The sequence below is a fragment of the Rattus norvegicus genome, chromosome 17 (genome assembly GCF_036323735.1).
Source record: "Rattus norvegicus strain BN/NHsdMcwi chromosome 17, GRCr8, whole genome shotgun sequence".
Taxonomy (NCBI): Eukaryota; Metazoa; Chordata; class Mammalia; order Rodentia; family Muridae; genus Rattus; species Rattus norvegicus.
The window spans coordinates 20952041-20970000 of NC_086035.1; the positions used below are offsets into that span (position 1 = coordinate 20952041).

Genomic DNA, 17960 nt, shown 5'->3' on the forward strand with positions numbered 1-17960 from the left:
TTTTTGTGTGTGTTCATGTGTGTGTGTTCATGTTTGTGTATGTGTGTGTGTTCATGTGTGTTTGTGTATGTGTTTGTTTATGTGTGTGATCATGTGTGTTTGTGTATGTGTGTGTTCATGTGTGTTTGTGTATGTGTGTGTGTTCATGTGTGTTTGTGTATGTGTTTGTGTATGTGTGTGTTCATGTGTGTTTGTGTATGTGTGTGTTCATGTGTGTTTGTGTATGTGTGTTTGTGTATGTGTGTGTGTATTCATGTGTGTGTGTTCATGTGTGTGTGTGCTGGCATATGTGTGTGTGTGTGTTTGTGTTTGTGTGTGTCTGTGTTTGTCGTGTGTGTGGGGTCAGAGAAGACAATTGCCTAAGAAGAGAAGGAATGCGGATGTGCTTAAGTGCTAGAAGCCACGGGGTAGCAGGTGCACACTGAAGGAAGGAACCCGGGGCTTTACGCTCTCCTCCCTCCCGTGTGCTCTACCACCCAGACCTGAGTTGCAATTCTAAGAAAGAGTGTCCCCGAGACTCTCAGAAGCATTCTGCTGGAATCTCCAGAGCTGGAGGAGCAAAGCTAGATGTTTTAAAAATGCTTTCTGGGTAGCTGTGAACAATCTGTTTTATCCCAGCACTTGAGAAGCTGAGGTAGGAAAATTTCTGCAAGTTCAAGGTCAGCCTGGGCCACAAAGTGAGCTCTTGGCTACAGTATGGGGCCTAGTCTTACAACAGCAACAAAAAGAAATATATTTTCTTTATTGTCCTGTTGCCGAGCAAAGATGTTCTCTCTAGCCTAGGGCTTAGGCACTGGTCGGGTGGATTTGTAAGGGCAATTTTCTCTCCAGCTAAAATTTGAATGCTGAAAAGGGACTTTCCAGAGTCCTAGGGAACACCGTGGACCTGGTTTAGTTCTAGATTTCATGCCTAAAACTTTCTCCGTCATGTGACCCACAACAATCATGGTAGAACAAGAGCTGAAGGGTCACTGTACCCAACTCAAGCCCTGTGCGTTCCTCTCTGGGCAGGGACCTAAGTAATGGACCTGGGTTAAAGTTTAGACAGCCAGGCACAAGGCTAGAGGTGGTCTTCCCAAAACATTGCATATAACGTTGGCATTACAAACAGGGTTCCTTGTGCACAGCCATTCCAAAGAGCCATCTGCAAACATTTCACCACAAACTCGAGACAAAAATAGAAAGGACAGGAAAACGAAGTGAGCATTTCCTAAAGCATCCTATGCTCAGACTTTCAAAACTGAGATAAAGAATCTCTACTCTTTCCAAGTATGCAAAATCATGTTTAATCGAATTTTAAAATACCTGTATTGGAAGAGATACAGTGTGTCCACTATGGGTCAGTTTCTGAGTTAGCATTTGATACTCAGGTGTCTTGGAAGAGCCAGTCCCCTATTCTAAACACAACTCCTTGGTCTTCTCTCATCTTGTTATATTCTTGTTGTTGTTCTAACATACATGAACATCCAGTGTTGATCATTCCTGACCTTTATAAATTGCTTTTTATACTATATTAGCAAACTTTGATTTCTGTTCCATTGGAGTTATCCCCATGACTGCACTTGCTGCTGCTTGCAATCGGAACTTAGAGGTAGCAGTAAAGATGACTTATGAAAGCAGTCACTGGGGAACTTGACAATTTATTTCACCCTCCCTCAAATTCACTAAACAAAATTTCAGAGATATTAAATTTTTTCATACCAACAGGAGGTAGAAAGAGTATTACATCCTCAAATGAGTTTCCTCTGCAAGAGTCTTCCTTTGTTCCAATCACAATATTTGATGTCAAAACCTTAGATCTTCGAGTAGAGGAAGGCGTCTCCCTCGTGGCTGGGGACTCAATTTATGTGGATATGAATAAGATTTATGATGTGCAATAAACATTTCTAAAATGTGGCAAAAGAGTGAAGATTTAAAGACACTTACTAATTTAGGATGACATTTGGAACATTCACAGGCTTTGGAGCAATCCATATTTCAGGTCCTGGTAGAGGTTTCCAGGCAGGATGCCTATTAGGAAATGAGAATCACGTGTAGTGCTTCCCTCTCTCTTTGTACGGCCCCCATTCCCATTTATCGCTACTCGGTAGCTGCCCCATTCATCAGAGTTTAGTGGTGCCTTTATGATCAGTACCTAGATGTTAAACAAATTAGAATCTTAATATATGAGGTATGACCATGAGGTCTAAAAGGCCTTAAGGAAAAAAAAATATATGGGGGAGAAATGTTAGCAGAACTTCTCTACAGCTACTTTCTTAGATTTCTATGTTTTCTAGAGCTGACTTTGACACAGAACCAGATTTGGGGTTTATTTTTGGAGGCGGGGTTGTCTATGCTGTTTTTCCTTTGACATGAAAAATTATAGGAGGAAACACGGGATGCATTTGTAAAGTTGGTACTTAGCCAACTTTCACACATCTGGTCTACCAGGCAGTCTTGGTTCATGGGCTAATAAGGACTTAGGTAAACCCAGATTAGTCTGGGCTCAGCCCTTCCATCCATATTTGGTCACACCTGGATGTCAGCCCTCGACATTGGCTTAGCACTCTCCATTCAAGTCCTCTTTTATTTCCAACACAAAATGGTCTCGTGTTGCTAAATGCTCTCTAATTTTTCTAATAGTAGACAGTAGAGTTTCTTGCTGGTTTTTAGTAAGTGTGCTTTATTTTGCCTCCCTAATTTGCTCCCAGTTGACTCCGATTGCATAAAAGGGAGGGGCCAGGGGCTACCCTGAAAGCCATGTGCTTGAAGTAGCCCTAATGATCTCACGGGGTGTTGTGTGTAATGCAAACCCCAGGTCCCCTCCACTCTGTGTAGATGCCAGTCTCAATGATTGACATGTACTCAAGCACTCAGGGCTGCTTTACACTGTGTGATTTCCTCTCTCCCCTTAATTACCCTGGAGAAGGCAAGCCCATACCACTGGAGGCCAGATACAACATGCCAAGGAGCAGGTCACAAACAGCACCTTGTCCCTCTGGGGCCTAGGTCCCTTCAGAGACAAAATTCATGATTGGCCTTGGGGTGGGCTGATCTCTACATATTTAATACATGCTCGTGAGTGCATACACACACACACACACACACACACACACACACGTTAGAGAAACTATACTGCTGAATTCTAGTCAGCCTTAAAAGAGAATTTAACTCATTCTGGGAAGTCTCATAACGTTCAATTCCCCATGTTACAGACAACTATTTCTCACACTCTAACATCCTATGCTCCATACATGAAGAACTTAGAAAGGGTGGCTCACCTGCCAGTGAGAAGTTCTCACTGCAGTGCTACCCAAATCCTGTCACAGGCTCATAAATAAATGGAAGTGAAGTCGAAGTTAACCTCAGGTTCTCCTAATTAACACAAGTATTCAGACTTGAAAGCACAAGGAACAAGCCAAGGATGCATAGCTTACATCAATGTGTTCGCCTCCAGAGAGATAGAACCAACAAAATGCATGTGTAAGGATATGTAGGCATCCATTAGATCAGCACACATCATCAGAAGCTGCAAGTGCACCATTTTCGGTAGCATGGAGAGCTAGAGAAACCAGTAAGTTCTCAGTATAAGAACATGGATGTCCAGGGACTAAGCCACTACCTAAAGACTATACATGGACTGACCCTGGACTCTGACCTCATAGGTAGCAATGAATATCCTAGTAAGAGCACCAGTGGAAGGGGAAGCCCTGGGTCCTGCTAAGACTGAACCCCCAGTGAACGTGATTGTTGGGGGGAGGGCGGCATGGGGGGAGGATGGGGAGGGGAACACCCATAAAGAAGGGGAGGGGGAGGGACTAGGGGGATGTTGGCCTGGAAACCGGGAAAGGGAATAACACTCGAAATGTAAATAAGAAATACTCAAGTTAATTAAAAAAAAAAGAACATGGATGTCTCAGAACAACTCATGATGCGTCCTCAGTCAGAGGCTAAAGGCTGGAACTAGGTTTCCGGTGTGAGTACTTGCTCTGGAGTTGGCTACCCAAAGGTCACCACAGCAGGAAGAGCAATCCCGGCAGTGCGTCTCCACACTCTTCCTCATTTCATTCATTACATTCCATCCAGGGATTACATTTTCAACACATCAACTCTGGGGCTCATCTTCACACTGCACCAGTGAATGAATGGATGTGTCAGCCATACTGTATCCAGACAACAGGATAGTATTCAGCACACAAAAGAAATGAGCTAACCTGGGAAGATGGCAGAGTTGGGAAAATGCTTTGTGTGGCAAGCATGAGATCTCAGTTTACATTCCCAGCACCCACTTTAAAAAGTGCAGATGTGGCAAGACATGCCAGAGCCCCAGGTGGTGGGGAGGTGGAGATAGGAAGGCCCTCAGGGCTACTGGTCAACCAGCTGCACCGAGTCTATAAGTTCAAGGGCCAGGAAGAAGGTGATGAAGAGACCTGACCTCAGCTTCTGGCCTCACTTATGTTCATGTACACACACACACACACACACACACACACACACACACACACAAACATACACACACAAAACACATACACACAAAACACATACACACACATATATACACACACATATATACACACAAAACATACACACACAAAACACATAGACACAAACAAATATATACACACATATACACAAAGAACACATACATATATACAAAGATATACAAACAAGAAACAAATACATAAATATATATACACATACACATGCAACCACACACACATACACATATACACATATATAAACACATACACACTGCATGCACACTCACATTCATATGCACATACAGAGGGAAGGGGAGGAAGAAAGGGAGAGAGGCGAGGAGAAAGGGAAGGATGGACCGAGAGAAGTAGGCGATCAAGTCATAAAATGACTAGGACATTTAAATGCATATTTGGAAGTGAGATATGCACTGAAATCTGAAAATGGTACACACATGTGGGTGATTTTTAACTATATGACATCCTAGGAAAAGGTACAACCACGCAGACAGTAAAACAATCTCTGGTGGCCATAGATTAGCAGGGAGGGAAGAAGTTGACAGAACACAGGACTTTTACAGTGAACTTACTCAGCATCCCATTAGTGGAGAGTGCACATGATTCCGCCTTTTCCCCTAATCTATAGGATGTGGAACACCAAGAGAGAACTCTAAACTGTGGACACAGGGTGACGTGGTGCATGGACTCAGGGTCAGCGGTTGGAACAAGTGTGCCATTCTGTTGGGGTATGTCAAAACCAGGGTAGCTACGCATGAAGGAACACCAGAGTTCAGGAGCTTCGTTCAACCTTCCACTCAGTTTTGTTGTGAACTCCAATCTACTCTTAAAAATTAAGTCATTTTCTCTTTAAACTAAAAGGCAGTAGATTTCAGTCAAGAATGGGATAGTGGCTGCAGAAGGCCAGGTGGGAGCTGTGAAACTGATCTGACTGGAGTCCCTGTGGGCACTAACAGAAGGTGGTACTGGGTGTGCCTTCATGGTGCCTCCGTGTGTGCCTCCTTCGTCCATTAATTGCTTGGGGAAAACTGCAAAAGCCTCCGAATGTTTTCTACTGACGTCAGAGCTTCCCCCTGGAGAAATAAAACCATTGCACATTGCCATTGAAGGTGGACTATGAACTTTGCTGAAGCCCAGGAAACAACTTCCTCCTGCATCACATATGTTCACTCAGTCATTCCTTCCCCCGATGGAAGGGTACTTTCTGTGCATGTGTACGTTATAGGCTTTCCCATGGATGTTTCTACTATGGTCTTTGAGGCCAAGCAGCAAGGGTAAATTGGGTGAAGAGTAAAGACTTCCTGTTAAATACTTCTTCAGGTACCCATTTTCCTTGAGTAGGCTGATACTCATTTCTACAGCCCCCGACCACACGGAGGCCCTGCTCACTGCCCAAGGCAGAGCAACGTTAAAGCAGTTCTACAGAATGAGGTTTATCGAACTTCTCCAGAGGAAATGTAAACTCTGAACGCAACGGTGCCAATCAAAAGAGTGCACGCCCTGGACTGGAGTGACATCTCAGCTGTTCAGATTGTGTACTGCGCTCTTCTAGAGGACAAGATCTGGTGTCAACACTTGCTTCCTGGGTAGCTACCAAATACCTGTAACCCCCAGCCCTGACCTCCAAGAACCCTGCACTCCTAGGGAAATGTTCTAGCAGTCTGGGTCAGTCCCTGGCACAGAAGCCTGGCCCATGTGTTTCTCAATGCTCTGACATGCTTCATATTTGTATCCAGTTTGGATTCCACGAAGGAGAGTCGTTCACTTATTTAGCATTGTTCCATTAACTCTCTACCCGGTATTTTCTATTGGAAAATCCCAGCCTAAGCCCTAGGTAGAATTAGAATAACAAATCAGATGGCTTTCTGCGATCTCTTCGAGATATTGTCAGGGTATGACTTGTGTGTACGTTTGTGTGTGATGCAGAGGGGTATTGGGATTTCCTCTGTTTTGGTTTTAGTTGGCGAGCTTTAATTTCAATTCTTTGTTCTGGTTCTGAGTGAAATGCTTCCGTTTTCAAGGCCCTTTCAGGCCAGGAAGTTTATTTGTTTACCTTGGTAAAAACAAATTGCGAGGAAAAAGGCTTACATTTTTATATCACTGTTCATCATTGAAGGAAGTCAGAATAGGAACTCACACGGGTCAAGAAGCTAGAGGCAAGAGCTGATACAGAGGCCATGGAGGGATGCTGCTGACTGGCTTGCTCTTTGTGGCTTGCTCAGCCTGCTTTCTTATAGAACCCAGGACCATCAGCCCAGAGATGACACCGCCACCATGGGCTGGGCCCTCCCTCATCAATTACTAATGAAGAAAATGCCCTACAGGCTTTCCTATAGCCTGATCTCATGAAGACATTTTCTTAATTGAATCTCCCTCCTCTCAGATGACTTTAGCTGTGTTAAGTTGACATAAAAACCAGCCAGCACAGTGATGTAAGTGTACATGGGTGTGCAAATGGCTGTGCAAGCACAGCAAGGCCAGAGGAAGTCATCTGTTGTCCAGATCTCCACTTTATTTCTTTGAGTCAGGATCACTCACTGAACTTGGAGGTAGCCTGGTGAGCAACGCTTCAGCCATCCTCCTGTCTCATCATGACAGATCACTGGGGTATATATGCTTGTGTGTTCTGATGTATACCTTTTTGCGTGGGTGGCAACTGGAGGTTTAAACTCCAGTCCTCATGCTTGAGCATCGAACATTCATACCCAGTGAGCCATCATCCCAACCCTCCTGTGCTCTCTTAATAGGACTTGAGTTTCTGTTGATTGGTTGGTACCATTGTTTTCTCTTAAGCTGTCCAGTGTCTAGAGTGAACCTGGGCCCAGAGTTCTAATGCAGATTTGGAGCCCACTGTCTGGAGGTCTTCTCCCATCTTCAGGCATCTTCGTCTCCATTACCTTAGAAAGGACAGATGAGTTTGCCCTCCTAAGCAGAGTTGTAAGAAGTATTGTTCATCCAGCCCAGCGTAACCGTACAGAACAAGCAAATACAAAACTCTGAAAAGAACAAAGCCTTAAGTTATATGCACCAGCTCTGACTTAATAAGCCGGGTGCTTTGTGGCTACTCTGGTAAAAATTCGCTGGTCATTTTCACGACTTAGTTTTTCTGCGTGCCTGTTTCTTTTCCAGGGAAAGAAAGGGGATAAAAGCACTTTAGCATCTTTTCTCTTTACTGAGTGTTTTCACATTGCTCCTGAAGCCCGTTTCCACACACAGAATATATCCAAGGAGCCTCCCTCTGATTAAAGAGAAAAACATATATCTACTTTCCTATAGACTTTTAAAAACATTTTGTTCATCTAGATGTGTATATTTCTACTCTAATTGAAATTCCTAAATAGTCACTTTCTGAACTGTCAAAATTGTAAAGCTGTTGATGGGTGCAAATCTGGGGTTTCCATGGTAACTACTTGCATTGCCTAGGAGATGCTGGTCTGCTGACGCTACTTGCTGAACTGGCTCAAGTCTTGAAAACTTGGCGCTACCCAGAAATGTGGGAGCCTGTCCTGAAAGTTTAGCAGGCTTTTATTTTTAGTGGCTGACACCAAGTGTGCTTGGATCGGGGTTCCAGCTGAGATAGCTCTGTCTGACCTGAAGCTGTTCACTGTGTCAATGATAAGGCATTTGACAACCATCTAATGCTACCAGGTCCTATTTGGACAATGATCATTTATATGAATCATTCCCAAATAACATTACCTTGGTTACTAACAGGTGACCAAGGATGACAGAATCTTTAGTTCATTCATGGGACATCAAGGCAAATGGTACAGACTCTCTCTCTCTCTCTCTCTCTCTCTCTCTCTCTCTCTCTCTCTGTCCCTCCCTCCCTCCTTCCCTTTCTCCCTCTCCCTCTCGTCCTCCCTGTCCCCTCTCTCTCCCTCTCCCTCTCCCTTTCCCTCTCCCTCCCTCCCTTCCTCCTTCCTGTCTTTTCTCTCTCTTGGCCAAAGAAACAAGAGACACTGTAAGTTATAAACATCATGGCTTGTTACACATCCTCCTTGTTTGTTAGAATATGGCACCCCATTTCTTAGCCCTCTCCTGCTCAACTGTTATTCGGAAAGTTACATTAAAAATAAATCATTTCGACACCCTCGGATCCCGGCCCGCAGCAGCTCTCTGCTCCCAGCACCGTGGGAGAGAGACCCGACCGCCTGGTCAGGTGGGCACTCCTGAGGCTGCAGAGCGGAAGAGACCACCAACACTGCCCACCCCTGCCCACATCTCTGGCCCAAGAGGAAACGGTATAAGGCCTCTGGGCTTCCGTGGGGGAGGGCCCAGGAGCGGCAGGACCCCTGCCTGAGACACCGCCAGAACCTGAAGGAAACAGACCGGATAAACAGTTCTCTGCACCCAAATCCCATGGGAGGGAGAGCTAAAACTTCAGAGAGGCAGACAAGATTGGGAAACCAGAAGAGACTGCTCTCTGTACATACATCTCGGACGCCAGAGGAAAACACCAAAGGCCATCTGGAACCCTGGTGCACTGAAGCTCCCGGAAGGGGCGGCACAGGTCTTCATGGTTGCTGCCGCCGCAGAGAGCCCGTGGGCAGCACCCCGAGAGTGAACTTGAGCCTCGGGACCACAGGTAAGACCAACTTGTCTGTTGCAAGAAGGCTGCCTGGTGAAATCGGGACACACAGAGGCAGAATTCCTCTAGGACCGGGCATGTCCTGTGTTTACCGGAAGTCCCACACCCGCGGATCCCGGCCCGCAGCAGCTCTCTGCTCCCAGACCCTGTGGGAAAGAGACCTCACCGCCTGGTCAGGTGGGCACTCCTGAGGCTGCATAAGCTCCCGGAAGGGGCGGCACAGGTCTTCCTGGTTGCTGCCGCCGCAAAGAGCCCGTGGGCAGCACCCTGAGAGCGAACTTGAGCCTCGGGACCACAGGTAAGACCAACTTTACTGCTGCAAGAAAGCTGCCTGGTGAACTCAAGACACAGGCCCACAGGAACAGCTGAAGACCTGTAGAGAGGAAAAACTACACGCCCGAAAGCAGAACACTCTGTCCCCATAACTGACTGAAAGAGAGGAAAACAGGTCTACAGCACTCCTGACACACAGGCTTATAGAACAGTCTAGCCACTGTCAGAAATAGCAGAACAAAGTAACACTAGAGATAATCTGATGGCGAGAGGCAAGCGCAGGAACCCAAGCAACAGAAACCAAGACTACATGGCACCATCGGAGCCCAATTCTCCCACCAAAACAAACATGGAATATCCAAACACACCAGAAAAGCAAGATCTAGTTTCAAAATCATATTTGATCATGATGCTGGAGGACTTCAAGAAAGACGTGAAGAACTCCCTTAGGGAAACACAGGAAAACATTAATAAACAAGTAGAAGCCTACAGAGAGGAATCGCAAAAATCCCTGAAAGAATCGCAAAAATCCCTGAAAGAATTCCAGGAAAACACAATCAAACAGTTGAAGGAATTAAAAATGGAAATAGAAGCAATCAAGAAAGAACACATGGAAACAACCCTGGATATAGAAAACCAAAAGAAGAGACAAGGAGCTGTAGATACAAGCCTCACCAACAGAATACAAGAGATGGAAGAGAGAATCTCAGGAGCAGAAGATTCCCTAGAAATCTTTGACTCAACTGTCAAAGATAATGTAAAGCAGAAAAAGCTACTGGTCCAAAACATACAGGAAATCCAGGACTCAATGAGAAGATCAAACCTAAGGATAATAGGTATAGAAGAGAGTGAAGACTCCCAGCTCAAAGGACCAGTAAACATCTTCAACAAAATCACAGAAGAAAACTTCCCTAACCTAAAAAAAGAGATACCCATAGACATAAAAGAAGCCTACAGAACTCCAAATAGATTGGACCAGAAAAGAAACACCTCCCGTCACATAATTGTCAAAACACCAAACGCACAAAATAAAGAAAGAATATTAAAAGCAGTAAGGGAAAAAGGTCAAGTAACATATAAAGGCAGACCTATCAGAATCACACCAGACTTCTCGCCAGAAACTATGAAGGCCAGAAGATCCTGGACTGATGTCATACAGACCCTAAGAGAACACAAATGCCAGCCCAGGTTACTGTATCCTGCAAAACTCTCAATTAACATAGATGGAGAAACCAAGATATTCCATGACAAAACCAAATTTACACAATATCTTTCTACAAATCCAGCACTACAAAGGATAATAAAGGGTAAAGCCCAACATAAGGAGGCAAGCTATACCCTAGAAGAAGCAAGAAACTAATCGTCTTGGCAACAAAACAAAGAGAGTGAAAGCACACAAACATAACCTCACATCCAAATATGAATATAACGGGAAGCAATAATCACTATTCCTTAATATCTCTCAACATCAATGGCCTCAACTCCCCAATAAAAAGAAATAGATTAACAAACTGGATATGCAACGAGGACCCTGCATTCTGCTGCCTACAGGAAACACACCTCAGAGACAAAGACAGACACTACCTCAGAGTGAAAGGCTGGAAAACAACTTTCCAAGCAAATGGTCAGAAGAAGCAAGCTGGAGTAGCCATTCTAATATCAAATAAAATCAATTTTCAACTAAAAGTCATCAAAAAAGATAAGGAAGGACACTTCATATTCATCAAAGGAAAAATCCACCAAGATGAACTCTCAATCCTAAATATCTATGCCCCAAATACAAGGGCACCTACATACGTAAAAGAAACCTTACTAAAGCTCAAAACACACATTGCACCTCACACAATAATAGTGGGAGATTTCAACACCCCACTCTCATCAATGGACAGATCATGGAAACAGAAATTAAACAGTGATGTCGACAGACTAAGGGAAGTCATGAGCCAAATGGACTTAACGGATATTTATAGAACATTCTATCCTAAAGCAAAAGGATATACCTTCTCCTCAGCTCCTCATGGAACTTTCTCCAAAATTGACCATATAATTGGTCAAAAAACGGGCCTCAACAGGTACAGAAAGATAGAAATAATCCCATGCGTGCTATCGGACCACCACGGCCTAAAACTGGTCTTCAATAACAATAAGGGAAGAATGCCCACATATACGTGGAAATTGAACAATGCTATACTCAATGATAACCTGGTCAAGGAAGAAATAAAGAAAGAAATTAAAAACTTTTTAGAATTTAATGAAAATGAAGATACAACATACCCAAACTTATGGGACACAATGAAAGCTGTGCTAAGAGGAAAACTCATAGTGCTGAGTGCCTGCAGAAAGAAACAGGAAAGAGCATATGTCAGCAGCTTGACAGCACACCTAAAAGCTCTAGAACAAAAAGAAGCAAATACACCCAGGAGGAGTAGAAGGCAGGAAATAATCAAACTCAGAGCTGAAATCAACCAAGTAGAAACAAAAAGGACCATAGAAAGAATCAACAGAACCAAAAGTTGGTTCTTTGAGAAAATCAACAAGATAGATAAACCCTTAGCCAGACTAACGAGAGGACACAGAGAGTGCGTCCAAATTAACAAAATCAGAAATGAAAAGGGAGACATAACTACAGATTCAGAGGAAATTCAAAAAATCATCAGATCTTACTATAAAAACCTATATTCAACAAAACTTGAAAATCTTCAGGAAATGGACAATTTCCTAGACAGATACCAGGTATCGAAGTTAAATCAGGAACAGATAAACCAGTTAACCCCATAACTCCTAAGGAAATAGAAGCAGTCATTAAAGGTCTCCCAACCAAAAAGAGCCCAGGTCCAGACGGGTTTAGTGCAGAATTCTATCAAACCTTCATAGAAGACCTCATACCAATATTATCCAAACTATTCCACAAAATTGAAACAGATGGAGCACTACCGAATACCTTCTACGAAGCCACAATTACTCTTATACCTAAACCACACAAAGACACAACAAAGAAAGAGAACTTCAGACCAATTTCCCTCATGAATATCGACGCAAAAATACTCAAAAAAATTCTGGCAAACCGAATTCAAGAGCACATCAAAACAATCATCCACCATGATCAAGTAGGCTTCATCCCAGGCATGCAGGGATGGTTTAATATACGGAAAGCCATCAACGTGATCCATTATATAAACAAACTGCAAGAACAGAACCACATGATCATTTCATTAGATGCTGAGAAAGCATTTGACAAAATTCAACACCCCTTCATGATAAAAGTCCTGGAAAGAATAGGAATTCAAGGCCCATACCTAAACATAGTAAAAGCCATATACAGCAAACCAGTTGCTAACATTAAACCAAATGGAGAGAAACTTGAAGCAATCCCACTAAAATCAGGGACTAGACAAGGCTGCCCACTCTCTTCCCTACTTATTCAATATAGTTCTTGAAGTTCTAGCCAGAGCAATCAGACAACAAAAGGAGATCAAGGGGATACAGATCGGAAAAGAAGAGGTCAAAATATCACGATTTGCAGATGATATGATAGTATATTTAAGTGATCCCAAAAGTTCCACCAGAGAACTACTAAAGCTGATAAACAACATCAGCAAAGTGGCTGGGTATAAAATTAACTCAAATAAATCAGTTGCCTTCCTCTATACAAAAGAGAAACAAGCCGAGAAAGAAATTAGGGAAACGACACCCTTCATAATAGACCCAAATAATATAAAGTACCTCGGTGTGACTTTAACAAAGCAAGTAAAAGATCTGTACAATAAGAACTTCAAGACACTGAAGAAAGAAATTGAAGAAGACCTTAGAAGATGGAAAGATCTCCCATGCTCATGGATTGGCAGGATTAATATAGTAAAAATGGCCATTTTACCAAAAGCAATCTACAGATTCAATGCAATCCCCATCAAAATACCAATCCAATTCTTCAAAGAGTTAGACAGAACAATTTGCAAATTCATCTGGAATAACAAAAAACCCAGGATAGCTAAAGCTATCCTCAACAATAAAAGGACTTCAGGGGGAATCACTATCCCTGAACTCAAGCAGTATTACAGAGCAATAGTGATAAAAACTGCATGGTATTGGTACAGAGACAGACAGATAGACCAATGGAATAGAATTGAAGACCCAGAAATGAACCCACACACCTATGGTCACTTGATTTTTGACAAAGGAGCCAAAACCATCCAATGGAAAAAAGATAGCATTTTCAGCAAATGGTGCTGGTTCAACTGGAGGTCAACATGTAGAAGAATGCAGATCGATCCATGCTTATCACCCTGTACAAAGCTTAAGTCCAAGTGGATCAAGGACCTCCACATCAAACCAGACACACTCAAACTAATAGAAGAAAAACTAGGGAAGCATCTGGAACACATGGGCACTGGAAAAAATTTCCTGAACAAAACACCAATGGCTTACGCTCTAAGATCAAGAATCGACAAATGGGATCTCATAAAACTGCAAAGCTTCTGTAAGGCAAAGGACACCGTGGTTAGGACAAAACGGCAACCAACAGATTGGGAAAAGATCTTTACCAATCCTACAACAGATAGAGGCCTTATATCCAAAATATACAAAGAACTCAAGAAGTTAGACCACAGGGAAACAAATAACCCTATTAAAAAATGGGGTTCAGAGCTAAACAAAGAATTCACAGCTGAGGAATGCCGAGTGGCTGAGAAACACCTAAAGAAATGTTCAACATCTTTAGTCATAAGGGAAATGCAAATCAAAACAACCCTGAGATTTCACGTCACACCAGTGAGAATGGCTAAAATCAAAAACTCAGGTGACAGCAGATGCTGGCGAGGATGTGGAGAAAGAGGAACACTCCTCCATTGTTGGTGGGATTGCAGACTGGTACAACCATTCTGGAAATCAGTCTGGAGGTTCCTCAGAAAACTGGACATTGAACTGCCTGAGGATCCAGCTATACCTCTCTTGGGCATATACCCAAAAGATGCCTCAACATATAAAAGAGACACGTGCTCCACTATGTTCATTGCAGCCTTATTTATAATAGCCAGAAACTGGAAAGAACCCAGATGCCCTTCAACAGAGGAATGGATACAGAAAATGTGGTACATCTACACAATGGAATATTACTCAGCTATCAAAAACAACGAATTTATGAAATTCGTAGGCAAATGGTTGGAACTGGAAAACATCATCCTGAGTGAGCTAACCCAATCACAGAAAGACATACATGGTATGCACTCATTGATAAGTGGCTATTAGCCCAAATGCTTGAATTACCCTAGATCCCTAGAACAAACGAAACTCAAGACGGATGATCAAAATGTGAATGCTTCACTCCTTCTTTAAATGAGGAAAAAGAATACCCTTGGCAGGGAAGGGAGAGGCAAAGATTAAAACAGAGACTGAAGGAACACCCATTCAGAGCCTGCCCCACATGTGACCCATACATATACAGCCACCCAATCAGACAAGATGGATGAAGCAAAGAAGTGCAGACCGACAGGAGCCGGATGTAGATCGCTCCTGAGAGACACAGCCAGAATACAGCAAATACAGAGGCGAATGCCAGCAGCAAACCACTGAACTGAGAATAGGTCCCCCGTTGAAGGAATCAGAGAAAGAACTGGAAGAGCTTGAAGGGGCTTGAGACCCCATATGTACAACAATGTCAAGCAACCAGAGCTTCCAGGGACTAAGCCACTACCTAAAGACTATACATGGACTGACCCTGGACTCTGACCCCATAGGTAGCAATGAATATCCTAGTAAGAGCACCAGTGGAAGGGGAAGCCCTGGGTCCTGCTAAGACTGAACCCCCAGTGAACTAGACTATGGGGGGGAGGGTGGCAATGGGGGGAGGGTTGGGAGGGGAACACCCATAAGGAAGGGGAGGGGGGAGGGGGATGTTTGCCTGGATACTGGGAAAGGGAATAACACTCGAAATGTATATAAGAAATACTCAAGTTAATAAAAAATAAATAAATAAATAAATCATTTCTTGACCAGTGTTTTTCCTGGTGAGTGGTTGAAAAATTATTCAGGGGGAGGGAATTCAGTTCTCTCCATCACACAAGTCTGCCTCCCCCCACCCCCTCTCATTCAGGAAACTCAAGTTTCTTCTAATTACATCCTGAGGATCAGTTAAGCAGGGTGGTCCATTTGAAAGCAGTCACATTTAAAGCTATTTTGCACTAAATGAGTTTGCTTTTAGATGAGTTTGGCTGGCTCAAGAATCCATCACCACATGCAAATGTGCTGGTAAATAAAGCACTGGCCGCATCTTGGAGAAGAGGCGCTTTCTCAAAAACCTGATGTTCCTGCTGTCTGCTAAGTGAAACGGATCCTTTGACCGCTCCTTCTAGTTCAACATGTAAATGTATGCTGCTGGATCCAACGTGCCCATTTGATGTGTGTCCATTCATGAGTTATACAAAATAACAAGAGGAAGGTGAGTATACCTCACAGGGCTGCTGGAAGAGGAACACCAGGAAACAGCTCCCCACGCTTATGACAAGGAGTCGCTTCCAAGTCACTAGCAGGTGAGATGTGACAGGCTGTGAGCCAGTTATACCGCATCTCTTTGGGACCTTTGTTCCCACTCTTAGTCTCAGTTTCTAGTGGAAGACAGACACCAGGCAAAGGGAAGGTGTCCAAGATATGATTGACACCAACCTCATGGGCTTCTAAACTAAATCATGCACCAAACAGACTGCTGACAGCTGACCCCGTTGTTACAATGTCTCAGCTCTTGGTCAATTGTATCCTGCAACAACAGTTTTTCTAAGTTGCCTTTTTGACTTAGGAAACTGTAACCGGTTGTTGACCCATATTTTTAACTATCTACCAACCTCAGTCTTCCTTTTCCCTTAGTGATTTTGAAGCTGCCTGTAGCTTTCACAATAATAAAATGACCATGGGCACTCAGGCTTCCAGGTGTGGTGGCATGGCTGCGTTCTCCGTGGAAAATGGAAATGTTGCGGATTGCTTCCAGACTTGGTGGAAAATATTACCCAAGAGCTCCTCTGGGGGCCTTTTCCACCTTGCAGAGACAGGGAAACCAGCAGAGTGCTAAAGAAGGCAGCCTGGATCCTTACATGAGGACAACTACTCATCTGCCCTGTTCACCAGCTTCTCATCTCTTGACTTTGTTGAGAGTGTAAATGTCTTCCTTTTTTTTAGATAAATACTATTACACCTTTGGGTGTTTGCATATAAATTGTATTTTGTCCTAAATAACATAGCGGCTGAAAGTAGCGATTATAATTAGTACCAACATCTGCTTTCATATGTAAATCCTTACCTAAGTTTCTTTCTTTTAAAAGGGTTTAAGTGTGTGTGTGTGTGTGTGTGTGTGTGTGTGTGTGTGTGTGTGTTGGTGACCAGTGGGCCAGAGGTGTCAGAGTTACAGACCGTTGTGAACTACCTGATGTGAGTGTTGGAACCAAAGGAACCATGCATCGGTGACCAGGAAGAGCAGTACACGCTCATAACTGCTAAGCCATCTCTCTGCCCCAGGAGAGAGTTTCCTTACCTGACCAGTCTCTGCATTAGACTCACAAAAGAAGCAAGGCAGAGGGCTCGGAGACTGTGACAGGAAGACACACAGAGGAAATTCTGAGGAACCCTTGTCCAAGTGAGTCGGGTCCAATAGTGTAGTTCCCAAGATAGGATATATGCCTTTTGGTTCGTCTTTTAAATACTGAATTTGACCTTAACATTCTTCTGCATAGAATAGAATTCTGCATCACTGAGATGTGTCTGAGATGTACTTTTGCGAGGTTTTGTCACCCAGATACAACTTTTCAGAGAGCTATCTGCAGCCTGTAACAAACTGCTCTGAACTACAACACAGTTTATTGCTTGTTATGATGCCATGAACAGGCTCAGACGGGAAGCTCTTCCATTACAAGGGGGCAATCATCGCCAGTGAGCACTGTATCAGGACCAGGAGCATCCAGGATAGCTTCTCTACCTTCACTGTCTTGTAGATCCTGGGCATCTAAACACCTAACTTGAGCTGTCTAAAAACGTGGCTGCCTTTATGTATTTTACGATTTGGACATAGCCATTGGAACATCACTTACACCGGTTAAAAAAAAAAAAAAAGAGTCGTATTTAAGAGATGAAGGAAAGATCCACCTCTTGACAGTGCAGCTTGTATTTACAAAGGAGAAAGGCATTGACTGAGCTTACCGTCTACCTACGACAGGGAATTGTAATACAACAAAGACTATGTCTGTTCTTTATTCCCAGTTCCTAGAACAGAGCTTCAAAAACTCTTGGATCTTTCAGAGAGAGTGACATGTGTCTAATGTCTTTTGTTGTTCATAACAAGCTCCTTTCCACCATAGCTGGGTGTATGCTAATGAAGTGACTCGTTATACAGAGCTCTCAGACAGCATCAGGATAATCCCCCCACCCCATCCCCCCACCCCCACCCCGGTGCCCCCACAGCCCCACCTCTCAATGTCCTGAGAGGGGAGAGGGACTGGAGGTTGAATTCAATTCTGATAGCCCGTGATTTGATCAATTGAGCCTATATAATGAAACCTTGATACAAACTCCCAAAACATGGAGACTCAGATAGGTTCCCAGCTGTGGCACATATCCACTCTTGTGCTGGAAAACATTCATGG

General features: G+C 43.6%; 2 long non-coding RNA genes across 6 annotated transcripts in view; one reads left to right on the forward strand and one right to left on the reverse strand.

The window, feature by feature from the left end:
- LOC103694054 (uncharacterized) overlaps nt 1–17960 on the reverse strand; it is a 30991-nt gene that overhangs the window by 11870 nt on the left and 1161 nt on the right. Inside the window, exons 2-3 of one of the 4 annotated variants that reach the window (XR_005495442.2) lie at nt 1927–2010; nt 1270–1837 (exon numbers count right to left, since the gene is read on the reverse strand). The exons of 2 other annotated variants lie outside the window; for them this stretch is intronic. This is a non-coding gene — a long non-coding RNA (uncharacterized LOC103694054). Of the gene's footprint in view, nt 1–1269; nt 1838–1926; nt 2011–17960 lie in introns of those variants that run through there. One more of the 4 variants, XR_010059140.1, reaches the window with a different exon arrangement.
- Nucleotides 1–17960, forward strand: part of LOC102550662 (uncharacterized) — a 71467-nt gene that overhangs the window by 5852 nt on the left and 47655 nt on the right. The gene's annotated exons all lie outside the window — the stretch shown is intronic.